At 37.8% G+C, this 17,185-nt stretch overlaps 1 protein-coding gene across 6 annotated transcripts in view; it reads right to left on the reverse strand.

Annotated features, from left to right (window-relative positions):
* Nucleotides 1-11,561, reverse strand: part of ZFAND6 (zinc finger AN1-type containing 6) — a 100,595-nt gene extending 89,034 nt beyond the window's left edge. Inside the window, exon 1 of one of the 6 annotated variants that reach the window (XM_037833243.1) lies at nucleotides 11,415-11,561. The gene's annotated coding sequence lies outside the window, so the exon portion shown is untranslated. The other 5 variants (XM_037833250.1, XM_037833249.1, XM_037833248.1 and 2 more) reach the window with 5 other exon arrangements.
* Nucleotides 11,562-17,185: the final 5,624 nt, after the last annotated feature.

A 17,185-nucleotide genomic window follows, 5' to 3' on the forward strand; every position in this document is an offset into this window, starting at 1 on the left:
AACTAAAAATAATGATAAAAGAAAGTCAAGTTTGATTCTCTTAACACCTATTTCCTGTCCAAACAGCCCTTTTGTTCTGCTTCCCTGCTTAATTTTAATGTTTAGTTTTCATCGGAAAATAGAAACAATGACAAAACCTAGCATATACAGAAGCATAAAGGAGCAAAAGTGTAAAATAAAGGATCATTAAAAGATTAGAACAAAAATCCTACCAAGAAAACCTCCACAATTTTCTGTTTGCTTCACCTCAGATTAACTTCACTTGAAGCTGTACTCCAAAGCAACCAAACTTGAATAACAAGCTCCACCTTCTCCAATTCTAGTGGCTGAAGAGTGAAATCTCCTCCCTTTTAGTGAAACCAGTAACTGTGATTGGATACGGCTAATATCCATTATTTTAAAGAACTTTTTCTTGCTAGCAGGTTAGGTTAAACACACTAAAACCCCCTGGATAAGCTGGTTTCTTAAAGAAACAGTAAGTAATGTTTCAGCTTTCCCATAATATACTATTTGCTTACTCTTTTGTCTAGGTGAAAATAAACTAAGTAACATCGATGAAAATTCAGAGAAGCAGCTTTTTTGCAGTTCAGTAGCGAATTATTTAAAGTATAATGCCTTAAACCTAAGACCTTTGATATCTTACAAAGCCATGAAGGCTTTAAATAGATTCCTTTTTCAATAAGAGTTCACACTTTGCTTGAAAAATTTATAAATTACAACAGAAAATCCACTGCAAAATTTTGGTAAGGAGTAAAACAATTTTTTCTCTAAGATTAACTTAAGTGAAACTTAAGTGAAAATATACAATACTAACATACTGAAAGCAAAAGATTAATTTCTAAACTATCATTAAAATTCATCGAGACTTAGGTTCTCAATATCACAAAAATGGAGTAAAATTTTTGGACAACAAAGATTAGTATCTCTACTTAAAACTGATGGAAAAAACAAAGCAGAAATATTTATGTATTACCACATTTTAATAGGTGTGATATGGGAGTGTTTTACAAAGGAAAATGTTTATTTATTGCCAATGAAGACCTAGAAGGAAAAAGCAACTTGTTCTAATGATATGCTCAGGTATAGTTCAGGAACGATGGAGTTTCGTTGTTGTAGTTTTTTAAAAGAAGGGTGGAAACAACTTTGAATCCTACTTGGGCAATTAAAAAATGGAATGGGCACCATAAGGAGCAAATGAAGGGGACATTCCATTTAAAGAATGCACTAGGATATTTAAATAATATTTTTACTACAGATATTTTAAAAGTTATAAGCACTCATTAAAAAAAATGAAAAGTTCTGCTTTTGTTTTATACATTATTGTTTGCTACATTTTCTCCTATAGGTTTATATATTTTAATGAGTTTTTTTAGCTTAGGGTTTAGTAGCTTGGCTCATCAGATACTACTCTTATATTAATCATTAACTAACTGATTCAATAGCATTTAAATTGTTTGAAGTATTATTTACACCAAAAATATTTTGGCTGTGATTCATTAAAAAAATAAATAAATAAAATAAAAAAATTACAGTGGGTTGTTTTTAAAATATGCTTTCAATAAACATATATAAAAGTACTTTTAATTTAAATTTACAGTTTTCAAAGTTCAAATTCTTGCATTTTTCCTCAAAGAAAATTTATATATTAGACCACAAAGGCAACAAACTTGTTTTGAATAAAAAGAGAGGTCTTTGTAACAAACCGAAAATTCACATAATTGCAACTAGACATGAATATGGAGCAATACCCTTTGGAAGCCCAAACAGCTGCATAATCTATTATGCCCTTTAAGTGGACAAATTGAAAGAGCCAATTCACAGAGGTCTAGTCCCAAGATCCTTTGCAAGGATTCACTGCTTTGAATGCCTAGCACTTCACAAGTCAGGTTCAGGTTTTCTTTCCCACTATGCGCACTCTTGCAAAAGAACACTAGAAGCAGAAGAGGCACAGGAGAAATCAGCAAAAAGAATAATTTGAATTACAGCCTAAGAGTTGAGGCAACAAAGTTGTAGATGGCCAGAAATTTTACAGGGTTCTGGAAAAACAGTTAGCAAACATTTTAACATTAAAATTTGGCAACCATGAAATTGTTTGTTTTGGGAATCAAATCAACCTTTGCTGTGACATCAATTTTTCACATCAAAGTTTGTATGTTTGAAACAGACATGTATTACACCAACTATAATAACACCAAGACCATTCCAAATTATAATTAAGAGAATACAGAAGAAGAATGTGGACTATTCTAGATTGTTCAAAAACCTCCAGGACATATTTGAAAGAATGTCAAGGTGATAAAATAATATCCTTTTAGTTGGCACACAGGTTAAAATTAAGGGTACTTCATTCCATTTCTAAATGAGAAGAAAACAACAGCAAAAATAAATAAAAGGAAAGCAGTACCACAACAATAAAACTTGCAACCAAGATTATATGAAAACAACATTACGTCACAGGAACAAGGAGATCGCAAAAGCTCCAAGCCTCCCTGATTGCATGTGGACAATACCACTTTTTAAACATCAAGTATTCAAAGATGTACTGTACTATCTTCGTGGGAGCCCAGAGGTTTTCCCAAACTTATCAGCTTTTGATTTAGAAGAGAACAAACCAGTGAACATAGTACTTGTTCACTTTTCATTAAAAAGACCCTACCATAAAGAATCAATATCTAGACTTTTAGGAACAACTTCTGAATATGTACAGAGCAGGTGAAAAATTCCTTAGAATTTTAAGATGCAGAGTAGCTCAAATTATTCTCCCTACAACAGAACTTAATCTTAGGCATTCTCCAAGGGTACCATTATTGGTTTTCTGCAGTAGTTGATTTAAAGGACCAGCTTGACATAAGCCAAACATGACTGGGGTCCCTAAGGATATAAGGATAAAGTCTTAAAATCATTGTCAAATGAAGGAAAAAAAACAGACTTAAAAAACTATTTCCCTGACAAATACATATTGAGGTACGTACTGTAAGTTCTGTAATTTATGTTTGCAACCCCAACAAATAATTAAGAGAAAAAAACACAAGGTAGGGAGGTGTGGTAACATCCCATTCAGCAAAACACTGAACACAAAGGAAACATACAGATAAGAAAGCATAAACCAAGTTAACAGAAAAGGTACCTTCTGTAAGAGACATCAATTGCTTTGTTTTAGGCCTAAAGAGATAGGCAAGGTTACCAGTACATGCAAATTAAAATAAAAAGAAGCAGGGATCACAATCTCTAGACCAAAGTGCAAGTAAAGGAAAAGCATTCAGTCTTCAATTATTAATATTTAATAGTCAAACTTCATGTGCAAATAGCATGCTATAGATCATCTAAGTAAACAAACTTCTAGACATAGAAAAATGGACAGAAAACAGAGGTGGCAGATTTTAATTATTCTCTCCACAGCAGCCTAAACCAGCAAAACATAAATAAAAGCCAAAAAAGACAAAAGAGCCAAATTAATTACTTAATATGGTTAATATTTTATATAGCTATCAAAAGAAAAGCTTCTTTTCCCAACAGTCATGGAACATTGAAAAAAAAACATTACAGGTCACACAACACACAAAAGCCAACAATTCTAAAAAGCAAAAGTTGAATAGGGTAACATTCTCTGATGATTATAAAACATTCAAAAGTTATTTATTCATTCAACAAATCTTTGAACACCTACTACGTGAAAAGCTCTATGAGTTGCCATGGATACAGTGGTGAAAAAAATGGGCACAGTTCCTACCACTGTAGAAACTTAAGGTCTAGAGTCAGACCAACACTGTCCAATAGGAATAGGATGGGAGGCACATGTAATTTTAAATCTTCGAGTACAGGTAGTCACGTTAAAATAAGTACATTATTAAAATTAATTTCACCTGCTTTAACACATACACGCAAAAAGGATCATTAATATATAATCAACATTTTTAAAACTGAGATTTAAAAGAATTTTTTTTTACTAGGAATCCAGCCTCGTTATGTTTATAGCATATCTCAATTCAGACTTGCCACATTCAATAGTCTGATGTGGGCTTAGTTAAATTTAAATAAAAAATGGTAGTCATGAAGAATATTACTATTTAAGTTACATAAAATGTCTATCATGGCAGAGACTCCATGTCTCTGCTATCTGGTACAACAGTCACTAGCCACATGTGCTAGCATATTGTAAAACATAACTCTATAGGAAGAAATCAACCCTAAACACATCAGACACACTTAATGATACAATTGTTAGAAGTGTTAAAAAAGAAAAGTCCAACATGAAATGAGCACATACAGCCAACAGGAGAAACCGACCTATTTTGCCACATCAGAAAGGATTTCCCTAAAGAAATCACAATTAAGCAAAAGAATATATGTAAGGTCTTGAGTAAGAAAAAATAAAATACGGTAGAAATAACGAAGGAAAGGACAAAGAGCTTTAATCTAAGTTATATACAGACGACTTATTTGGATCACAGAATCTAAACTGAACTGGAGGCAGGAGGACTGAAGTTCCCCTACCACCTGGAAATTAAAGTTTTCCAAATAAGCCTGGCATTAAATTTTGTGCCACTCTCCTCACTCCAGTCATTCTGACCTTCTGTTAAATCCAAAATCCAGCCAAGTACTTTATGTCCCCTTAGTGCTAGCAGTTCCCTTTACTTGAGAAACTTCCCCCAGAGCTCCTTCTTGATCTCAGTACTCAGAATCAAAAGTTTCTATACAAGACAAGCTTTGGGACGGTAATCTGGTCGGAAGATGGGAGAAGGGCTAAAAACTGTTCGCAAGGCACTTTTTACAGAACTTTTTAAAAAAGCTCTGTCATTAAAAAAAAAAAAGTTCTGACAGATTGGGGAAGTCAACCACACCTTTGCACCACCACTAAGATGAAAGGCTACATGCCCAGAGAGAGTCTCAGAACACCCAATTAGCACCCTCCAATGTCTGTCAGCACACCCTATTTCTTTACTTCCTAGCACTTGTCAAACTCTGAAAATTCTTGATCCATTTGTTCAGTGCCTCTCTTTCCCAATAGACTGGAAATTCCATGAAGGCAAAGACCTTGATATGTTCATAGTTCTATTCTCAGCACCTAGCACAATGTCTTGCATGGAACAGATGCTCAAAATACTTGCTGAAAGAATATAAATTATGACAGTAGGGTATGAAAAAAAATACGTAATGAAAATTTACACATTAAAATTTAAAGGATACACCCTTTTCAGTTTTTAGTGTTGGAATAGCTAGAAGAAAATACCTGAAACTGCTGAACTGCAACTCAGTAGCCTTGATTCTTGCAGATAGTATAACTATGTTGCACAGTATGACTGTGTGACTGTGAAAACCTTGTGGCTCACACTCCCTTTATCCAGTGTATGGACAGATAAATAGAAAAATGGTGACAAAAATTAATGAAAAATAGGGTGGGACTGAATACTTTGAGTGTTCTTTTTTACTTTTATTTTTATTATTTTTATTTTTTATTTTTTGGAGTAAGGAAAATGTTCAAAAATTGACTGTGGTGATGAATGCACAACTATATGATGTTACTGTAACAGATGATGGTACACTGTGGATGACTGTATGGTATGTGAATATATCTCAATAAAACTGAATTTAAAAAATTTAAGGGATACACCTAAAACTATGCTCAGAGGAAAATAATGGCATTAAATTTTTTCATAATATAATATAAAACAAGAAATGGTAAAATTAACACAATCATCTTTTTTAAGTTTGAATAGTCAAATCAAAAACAACTTGAAACCCCAAAAGGAGTAACTGAAAAAACTTTAGGACTAACAAAGCAATAACCAATAACTGGGGGGGGGGGGGCTTAACAGTAACGAAATTTAAAATATATTATTTTAATATATATAATGCCCAGTTACTAAAATAGCTTACAGTGGTGGCAAATCACTGGCATTGACTGAAAACCTAAAACAAATGAAGTATATATACATTTAGTTTGATAAAGGTAGCTTTATTTTAAGGCATCAAGAAAAAAAAATGAGTAATTTTTATTTTATTCTAATAGGCCTGAAATAACTGATTAACTACTTAGGAAAAATAAGTGAGGTTATTTTCTTCACTCATATGTCAAAAGAAATTCCAGATGAACAGAAAAAGATACATGTGAAAAATGAAACTATGAAAGAACTAGAAGAAAACAGTTATCTCTAAATGAGAATTCTTTAAAGATAAAAGTAAAGTAGAAACCATAAAAGGAAAGTATTAACCTAGCTTTCTTAAAAGTTAAAGTTGTGTATGTTAAAAAAGCACTGCAACAAGCACAATACTGTGAATGTAATTAACACCACTGAATTATATATTTGAATGTGATTAAAAGGGGGAAATTTTGGTTGTATATGACTAGAATAAAAATTTTTAAACCCTATAGGGCTGTACAACACAATGAACTCTAGTATAAACTATGGACTATAGCTAATAAATAGTATAATTATAATATTGTTTCATCAGTTACAACAAAGGTACCACCCACACTAATGCAAAATGTTTATAATAGGAAAGATTGTACGTGAGGTACGGGATATATGGGAACTCTATTTTCTGCATGATTTTCCTGTAAACCTACAACTTCCCTAATAAAATAAATAAATAAATGAGGGCAGTGTAAAAACTTTTTGGACAAAAGCTGAAAGAATCCATCTAGCAAAGTAAACTTACACTGTAAGTAATGCTAAAAGCAATTTTTCAGGCTGAAGAAAAATTATACCAAACGAAAACTTAGATCTACAAGAAGGAATGAAGAGCACCAGAAATGGTAAACAAGCATAAAATAGTGCATTTTAATATATTTAGAAAATAAGTGACCATTTAAAACAAATGTAATAATATTGTATTGTAGGGGTTAAAATATATTTAGAATTAACATATAAGAAAGCCATCAATAACAGAAAGAATGGAGGATAAATGAAATTATATCATTGCAAGGTTCTGACTTTTCAACCGAAGTGGTGCAATATCAATTCCAAGCAGACTGAGATAAATTAAGGATATATATTATAATTCCTAGAGTAACCAATACAAAACATAATTTAGTACAACACAAAAAGTGAACCCTTATGTAAACTATGGACTATAGGTAATAGTGTAATTATAATACTGTTTCATCAATTGTAACAAAGGTAACACTAACGCAAGATGTTAATAAAAGGGAAAATGGAGGGGATTTCGGAACTCTATTTTTTGCATGAGTTTCCTTTAAACCTACAACTTCCCAAATGAGAAAAAAAATTCTGAAAAAATCAAAACACTGTAAGCAAACAGAAGGCAAAAGAAGAGCTTGGAAAAATATTTGCAGTATGTGACAAAGGGTTGCTGTCCTAGCCATATGAAAGGCAAAAAAGAGTACCACAAATATAAAAAACATTCCCCCAAATGGGCAAAAGACAAGCTAGAAGATGTCCAATATCCCTTTCTCTATCATCAGAATTAATCAAAGACATATATAATAAAGCCTATGAAATGGGAAGGAAGAGAGGGAGGGAGGTAAATTAACCCAGTGTTGGTAAAGATATGGAGGAAATGTGAATTCTCTGATATTTTGATCAGACTTTATACTGGTTTGTCAAACTTTAGACTATACTGCTTGTCAAACTTTTAAGAAAGATCTTTTGGCAATATTTATAGTAAGACATAAAAGATGTTCATAAGCCTTAACTCAGGAATTCTACAACTGAGACAGAACCCTCAATAATGACAAAAAACATACAATGGTTTCATTCTTAAGATGATCTTCACCACACCACTGGTAACAGAAAAAAATGACAAATTAACACAAGTTACACACTGTCACATAGGTGACTTGTTAAATTATATTACTTTTATATGATGAAATACTATGTACCCTTTAAAGACAGCTTTTTATTACATGGAGATCTAATGATAAACATGAGGAAATCCCTGTCTTCACCAAGTTTACATTAAAGGAGGGGAGACAGATAATAACCAAGTCAAGAAACAACAATTTCAGATGACAGGTTCTATGAAGGTATAAAGTAAAGTACTATGGTGGTCAGTGAAGGCGGCCAACAAAGACACTTATGAGGTAGTCACATCTGAGCGGAAATCTGATTTGAGTGTTCCAAGCAGAAGGAATTTCAGAGTTGCTGGAGATGCTTGTGTAGGGAGCGAGTGGCAAGAGCTAGATCTATGAAGAAGGCAGAGCCAGAAAGTCTAGGGAAGCAATGTGCAATAAGGTAGCCACTTGAAAACTGTCAGCAAATGTAAAATTACTTATGTGGTTCCCACTTGTGGCCTGCATTATATTTCTATTGGATATTGCTATTGGATAAGCCATGGAAAAGGTCTTAATTTTATTTTGTGCATTGAAAAGCCACTGGAGGGTTTTGAGACAGGGAGCTAGGTAGTCTGATTTACACATTTAAATGATTATTCTCCACTGGAGTTAGACTGTAGGGGAGCACAAGTTGAAGCAAAGACACAAGTTAGATGATTACCATACTACCTTATGTAAAACAGATGGTGAAATGGGGTCAAGATGGTCAATGGGGAAAAATTTTGAAGACAGAGCCAGCCTCACATTGTTTAGAATTCAACTTTTAATTGTTTAGAATATGATAAATACATATAAAAAGACCAGGGGGTACATCTGCCAAAATGTTAACAACAATTATCCCTGGTATGCTATGGGTGGCTTTTCTTTGTAACTTTATATCCTTTTGAAAGTCTGAAAAATAAAATATATTACTCTTACAATCAAACAGAAAATTCAATTTTTTAAAAGCAGGATAATACAACCCTAACAAACATCCTGATATTTGTCTGTAAGTTATATATACTGTAAAAAATGCAACTCTCTACCCCATGACTTCAAATAAAAACAGGTTATTCAAAGTCCAACGTATTACACACACACACACACACAATCTTCAGAAAAATTAATATTTCTACCTAATTTGTCACTGTATTGCTGTTAAGATAAATAGAGATCTCTCTGGAAGTACACCTCGAGGTATTCCCAACTCTGAGGGTAAGGAAGCAAAAAAAAAAAAAAAAAAAACTTACATGTGCAGTTAACTTACACTGAAATACTCACCAAATGTCTTTCTCCAATAATGTTCCAAAGGACACCCTCAATTTATTCCACAGAATAACACCTTGGTCCTAATACTTTCTCTTAAAGACTCTATCATAACAAGCGCTAACTAAGGCCTTTGGAAAATTGTTATAAGGGTTTAGTTTCTTCTACAAGAGTATGCTAAGAGAAATGCTAAGTCATTTGCCCAAGAGTAACAGCAGGGTGGGGGAAGAGGAGTAGAAAGTGACTTGTTTATATATACATAATCAAGTGTTTTCTCCACTACACTCACTGCTTTTGCATTGAAAAAGGAAACAGTAAATAGTGCCAAGTCTTTTTATAATGTGATTGTCAAAGAAGAAATTATATACTTATTAACAGTAATCTCAGTTTCTCATGCAAATGTCCAACAACTATGGGCCGGTCATATTGTATCCATGATTCTCTCATTTAAATATAATACAGAATCCTATATTTTTTTCATTCATCTTATTTTTAGTATTTCAATCTATTTTATTTATGACTTCCTAAAATAGTCTAATGAGATCTCCTTTAAGTATTTACCCTAGAGAAACTCCTGCACTTGTACAGGAGGAGCTCCAAACAATAAGTATTCACACAGCCCAGTTAAGAGCAAAACAAACAGAAAAACCAAGTCAAAACACAAAAACCAAAAAATAACCTACAAACTAACTGCCCCTGAGTTATGGCAGATTAACACTGTTATACAGCAATGAAACTGAATGAACTACAAAATTCTGTAATCCTCAAAAGAAAAGCAAACTAATCACCACATTGCTTGGGCATATAAATATAGTGATAAAACTATTTTTTTTTAAAAGGACAAGGGAAAGATAAAACACAAAATCCACTAGATAGGAATGATTACTTCAGTAGAACAGATAAAAAGTTCATTAAGCAGATCCAAGTTTTGGTAATGTTCTAGTTCTTGGTTTTGGTGGAGGGGTCATGGATTTTTATTATGTTTTATCACTTTGTGCTGTATTTTCCGCAGGTATTAATTATATTTTTGTTACTTTTTTAACACTTCATTGAGGTATAAGTGATATAAATTGCACAGATTTAAGGTATGAAATTTGTTAGGTTTTGACATATGTATGCAATCAGGAAATTATCACTGCAATCAAGATAATAAATCCATAGCTCCTTAAATTTTCCTCCTGTAACTCTGTAATCCTTGCCTTCCTTAAATATACTTATCCCCTTAAATATATTTTAAACTGTAAAAGAAAAATATTTTAAAAACATGTCTTGGAAATGTAAAAGTGCACATTTTGAAGAAAAAGAATATTTTCTTCTGAAACTCGAGACACTACACGTAATTTGGCCAAGTGCTCTAAAACTGGTGCTGTAAGTACTGATAACTGATCTTAAAAATGTTAAGTGTTTTACATTTTTAGGAATCAAATTTCCAATTCGCAGATCATTAAAACCATTAAGACTGCCCAGTTATTTTACAGCCAAACAACTTAATATAAATTGTATGTAACCCCAAGGCCCTATCTTCCTCACACTGGTAACAGCGTTTTAGTTGTGAAGATAAAATTACAGCGTGTTAACCGTGCGGTTGGAACAATATTTCAAAATAAAGTTAAAATAATTTCGAATATGACAGTCCCACGTACTTCCAACTGTTAAAATAACTAGGCACAAACTTGGAAATACTCTTTCAAAAAGAGCTGAAAGAAAATTCAAAAACCCTGAGTAAGCAAAACATTAACAGGAAAAGACGAACTCCCGTCCCGCTTTCCAGGCACAAGGCACTCTGACGTGCTAGACTTTCTCGTCCTCGCCGGTTTTTGAAAACACGGCAGGTGGCAAAAAACATTCCAAAAAGGGCCCCAGATTCTGGGAGGCGGGGCCGGTTCTGGCATCGGGGACGCGCCCGAGGCCCCTCCGACCCCCACCCGCCAAGTGCTCGAAACCGGGTCAGAACGGAGGGCGTCCCCGGACTCGCAGCGAGTGTGGGGTCCCAGTCCCGGCAGCCCAGTGCGGTGAAACGACAGCCCCGGACGCGAGCGCCCGGAGCGCGTTTGTGGAGCAGTCGAGGAAGAGCCGGAGGACGCCCAAGCCCGCCGCCCGCTCGCTCACTCGCCGCACCCAGGCCCAAGCCGGGGCCGGGGCCCTGCTCCTGAGACCAGAAACCCACTCGCCCCCTAACCAACGCCCGGCCCGGGCCAGCGTTCGAGCGGTGGGCGACGGGCCCACCACCTGCTGCGCCGCCCGCCGCTTCCGGCTCGCCAACGCCGGGAGGGGTCGGGGGCGGGCCTCGCCTCGGCACAGCCGGGTGGGGGAAGGGAGACGAGGGGGAGGGGCAGCGCCGAACCGGCCGAGTCCCGCGGGCCGCGCTCCTCACCTGGCAGCGGCTCTCTCCGCCTGACGCGCTGCCCGCCGCCGCCGGTCGCCGCCGGTGAATGGGGACAGGTGAGGCCGCCGAACCTCTGCTCGCTCCGGCCCGCCGCCGCCGCCGGCCCCTCCGTCCGCTGTTTATTAAACTTTTCTGTTTGGTTGTTCGGCCTGTGACGCGACCACGGAGGAGAGCTCCCGGATTGGCGGGCGCCGGGAGCTGACGCTAAACCCCCCGCCCTCAGTCTAATTATTACCCGCCCGGGCGGAGTCGCAGGTCGGAGGAGGCGGGGCCGGAGCTCGGAGCGCGCGGCTATTGGTCGGGGCGGGGCGGGGTAAAAGAAGACGCTCCTCAATCTTCTCCGCCTCCACTGTCCGCTTCCTTCGCCCTCGTTTTGTGGCCCTTCTTGCTTCCTACTACTACGGCGGAACGGCGGTGTGTGAGTCCCGCAGAGATTTAAAGGGTCTGGTGGTGGAGGTTCAGGTCGCCGGTACCTCGCAGGGAGTGGCATATCCCTGTCTAGGCATGAAGACTCTAGAAAAGTTGGCGCTACACCTGCCAGTTGTGCAAGAAGGAATTCTGAGCTTGTCTCGCTACTTGGCAACCCCGTGCCCCCTATCTTTGCAAGGTCAAAGTCCGAGCTCTGGCCCCTTACTCGAAGGCTGTGCTTGGGAAGGACGTGGGAAGAGAAACAAGACTAGAAACACGAAACACGCGTGCACAAACCCACGCACGGCCACAGACGCCCCCCACAAGCACCTCCTATGTCCAACCTTTTCTGAAAGTGTGGATCCCAATTCCCAGCTGTGAGCTGCTGCGACAGGGATGACGCAGATGATGGTTCCCCCGAAGTTTCATAGCCTTCGGGCTCAGGTGCCTCGCAAGCAAAAACCACGTGGCACGTAGTTTGAGTTCATTCAATTCTACCGCAAGTGAGGGGTTCGTATGGGGCCCACAGGGAAAAGGGGGACGCAGTCTTGAGGATTCTGTCTTTATTTTTAAATTTGATGTCTTAACATGGATTTTTTTTACATTGTTTTTGACTTTAAACATTAATACTATAATGTTTATTATTTATCTTGATTACTGAGTTTGAGTTGTTTTTTGTTTGTTTTTTTTTTTTTTTTTTTGGTGCCCTGTTAAATTTTGAGACTGAGGTGAGTGCCTCGCCCCTGTCACCCTAGCTATGGCCCTTAGGATTCATAGCTCACTTGGAGGGGCCTTTGAAATAGGAAGCAGTTCATTATGGAGGGGACTCTTCAAGGAGGAGGTGGCATTGGCTTCTGCACTGTAGTGCATAGGTTTAGCCGTGCTGGAAACAGGGAAGTGCTTTCCTGCTCTCCTAAAGAGGCAGGAAAATGCTATGCAGGTTTAAAGAACAAAGTGTGAGGCCTTGTGAACTGTAGCTGTAGAGTTGACAAACAAATGCTCAGGGGTATGGTAAGGAATGTAATGTGTAAAGCTGAGCATTGAGTAAGAAATTAGAGCCAGGTTGTAACAAACTGCTGTGTGCTTGCCCTGGGCTGAAGGCATTCAAAATACCTTTTTTTTTTTTTTTTAAGGCATTCACATTCAATTTAAAAAGCAAACAAAGAACAATGGGCTAACTTAACAAAAGAGGATTTTGCCCAGAGCATCATCTCTGTATATACCAGATTAAAGAGATAGTTTTAGGACCAATTATTCCAAATCTTTACTTTACTCAGCAGGAAGTGGGATGCCATTATAGACCTGAGTAGAAGTAGAGGATTATAATAACAACTTGGTGGATTCTGCTAGTACCAGGAAGAATTTTGCAGCCTGAGGCCCTTTCAAGTGTTCATTACCCTCTCATCATTGGGTGGTAGAACTGTATGGAAGGAACTTAGGGTTTTCATCAGGGTTCAAATCACTGCTTCAACACTTTCTGACTCAGTGACATTGGGCAATACCTATAATTTCCCTAGGTCTCAATTTTCTACAAGTTTGGGAAACATCAATGAATAAAACAAATAACGCTTCCTTTATAGATATTACAATCTATGGTGGGGGCAACAAATAATAAATATAATAAGTACATTTTTAATATGTGAATTAGATGGTGGTAAGTGGTATACACAGAAGAAAAAGTAGAGTAGGGTAAATGATGGAAATAAAGGGAAAGCAATTGCAGAGGGAGAACAAGATCATGTGGGGTCTTCTGCGCCATTGTATATAATTTGGCTTCTGTGAGTGAAATGAGAGCCATTACAAGGTTTTCAGCAGAGAAGTAATATGATCTGAGTTAGATTTTAAAGGACCATTCTGGCTGGCATGTCAAGAGTAGACTGAGGGAACCAAGGGTTGGAGCAGGAATACCTACCTATAAGGAGGCTACTGTCTGAATCCATGTGAGACATAATGGTGACTTGGACTAGGGTGACAACAATGGAGGGAGTGAGAACTGGTCAAATCCTGGATGTATTTGGAAAGCAGAGCCAAAAGAATTTCCTGATAGATGAGATCATACGTGGAATGTGGGGTAGAAGAGAGAGGAGTCAAAGATGATGTGCCAGTTGAATATATTGTGTCCCCCAAATGCCATTATCTTTGATGTAACTTGTGTGGGCAGATGTTATCAGTGTTGATTAGATTGTAATTCTTTGAGTGGTTGTTGGGACTGTGCCCCACCCAGCTGTGGGTGATGACTCCGATTGGATAATTTCCATGGAGGTGTTGCTCCACCCATTTGGGGTAGGTCTAAGTTGATCAGTGGAGTCATATAAATGAGCTGACATAACAGAATGAACACAGTGCAGCTGTGAGTGATGTTTTGAAGAGGAGCTACAGCCAAGAGGGACACTTTGAAGAAAGCACAGGAGCTGCAGATGAGAGACAGTTTGAAGACGGCCATTGAAAGCAGACTTTTGCTCCTGAGAAGCTAAGAGAGGACAAATACCCCAAATGCAACTAAGAGTGACATTTTTGAGGAACTGCAGCCTAGAGAGGAACGTCCTGGGAGAAAGCCATTTTGAAACCAGAACTTTGGAGCAGACGCCAGCCAGGTGCCTTCCCAGCTAACAGAGGTTTTCCGGACACCACTGGCCATCCTCCAGCGAAGGTACCCGATTGCTGATGTGTTACCTTGGACACTTTATGGCCTAAAGACTATAACTGTGTAACCAAATAAACCCCCTTTTATAAAAGCCAATCCATCTCTGGTGTTTGCATTCCGCCAGCATTAGCAAACTAGAACAGACGACGTCAAGGTTTTTTGGCCTGAGCAACTGAAAGGTAGAGCAGATTGGGGGGTGAGGAGAGGAAAGGTGATCAGGGGATTGTTTTTGCACAGGCTGAATTAGAGATTATTAAACATCCAAGTGGAGATAATTAGGTAGACAGTTATATGTTCCTCTTGAGTTCAGGGCAGAGGTCTACTGGACAAATAAACTGGATGTCAACAGCATATAGATGGTACTTCAAGTCATGAAGCTGATTAAGTTGACCAAGGAAATAAGCATAGAGAAGACCAAGGTCTGAGCCCCAAAGCTTCTGACATTGAGAGGTCATAAGGAAGGGCAGGAATTAACAGAGGAGACCCAGAAGGAGGTTAACTGAGGGTAGGAGGAAAACAGAAAGAGTGTGGTGTCCTGGAAGCCAAGACCAACTGAGAATTGTCTGTTAGTTTTAGCAACACGGAGGTCACCTTGGAGGGTATAGTTTAGATGGAGAGAAAAAGCCTGATTGGACTGGTAATAATACCTACTTATTAGGGATTTTGTGGGGATTCAATGAAATAATATTGTGAAAGATCTTTGTGAAATGGCAAAGATTTGAGCATTTGAGAATACAGAACCAATTCTTACAGAGTTTATCTTAAATGTATTTTTATTCAATTTACCATTGTAGTAACTCTGGTACCTAACATACTTGGGTATTCACATATATTCATTATGAATTTGCAAAATTGGATTTACCTGACTGTTTTAGTTTCCTAGTTGCTAAAACAAATACCATACAATGGGTTGGCTTAGACAACAGGAATTTATTGGATCAATGTTTTGAGGCTAGGAGAAGTCCAAAATCAAGGCGTCAGCAAAGCAGTGCTTTCTTCCCAAAGACCATGGCATTTCAAGGCTGGCTGTTGGTGATCCCTGGTCCTTGGCTTTTCTGTCACATGGCAATGCACATGGCAGCCTCTTCTCCTTTCTCTTCCAGGTTCTGTTGATTTACAACTTCTGGCTGCTCCCCATGGCTTCTCTCTTTTACTCTGCTTATAAAGGACCCCGTAATCTGGAGTAAAGCCGAACCTTAACTGAAATAACATCTTGAAGAGGTTTATTTACAATAGATTCACACTAACTGGAATGGATTAAGATTAAGAACATGTTTTTCTGGGGTACATAACTCTGAGCCACCACAATAACCTTTGTTGCTTTCCTTTATTCCAGATCTATACTGAGAAACAATGGCATTGCAGAGTGACTTGTGATTCAGACAGACCACTTATTAACTCTGTGGTCTTAGGAAAATCATGTAAAATGGGGGCAATAATAGTACCTACTTCAAAGGTTGATATAAGGATAAAAATAAATTACATTTGTATTTATTCAGTGCATATTGCGTGCCAATGTCGTGCAGCCTGTGTTGTGGATGCTGGGATACACCAGTGAATAAATAAGAGATAAAGGCCCTCCTCTCATGGATGTACATGGGGCAAGAAACAATAAACAATATACTAGCTACCAGGCACTGTACATAAACAATACTTTTATAACACCAGGCACATAATAGTTGCTCAATAAATCATAGTTAATCTGTTTTCGCTCCCACTCAGACCTCTTTCCTCTACTCCAGATCAGGATATCCAGTGTCTACTCATCACAAGCACTCAACATGTCCAAGGCTCTTTTTCTTCCTGCAAACATACTCTGCTTCCTATATTCCCAACTTTGGCTAATGGTGATACCATGTTTTTAGTCATTAAAGCTACAAACTCAGTCTTAAGTTCTCCTGTCCCCAACATCCAATTAGTCACAAATATCATTGATTCTGCTTTATAAAGATCTCTGAAATTTATCTAGTCTTCCTTATTTCTCACTTGAATTTAAGCAATAGCCTCTACCTTCTATTCTGTTCTCTACATCCCTCATACCTCACCCAATTGATCATCTAATTGCATCCAGAAGGATCTTCCTGAAACACAAACTGAGCAGGTCAAACCTCTTTTAGCCCTCCAACAATAGTACTTACCTCAAAGGGTTATTATAAGAGAAAAAAAAAGTTCGAGCATCTCTCAAACTCTTCCAATAAGAATACTCAGAGCGTTTTAAAAAATCAGATTGCAGGCCTATCACCTGGACCCAGTAAATTAAAATCTTTAGTAAAGGAGCCTGGGAATCTATTTTTAATAAGGCCAAGGGGATTCTTATTTTCAGAAAGGTTTGGCCTAGAGTGATGGTTCTAAACATCCTATGATTTTGTCTCCTGGGGGGTCTTACAACTTGGGGGAGGAAGGGTGATACTGGCATCTAGTGCTAAACATTTAGCTGCTAAACATGCTGCAGTACATAAGACCGCTTCCCACAAGAATTATCCAACTATACATGGCAATGGTGCTGAGATTGAGAAACCCTGGCCTAGGAGATATAATAAAAATGCCTGCATTTGACGAGGCTAGCCAACTGGACCCCAACTCTATCAGTTATCTATTGCTCCTAAGAAACACCCCAAACTTAGTGGCTTAAAGCAACAATGTGCTATTTCTCACGATTCTGTGGATGGACTAGGCAGTTTTCTGGTGCTGTCATCTGAGGTATCTC

Source organism: Choloepus didactylus, chromosome 4, assembly GCF_015220235.1.
Source record: "Choloepus didactylus isolate mChoDid1 chromosome 4, mChoDid1.pri, whole genome shotgun sequence".
In the NCBI taxonomy this organism is placed as follows: domain Eukaryota; kingdom Metazoa; phylum Chordata; class Mammalia; order Pilosa; family Megalonychidae; genus Choloepus; species Choloepus didactylus.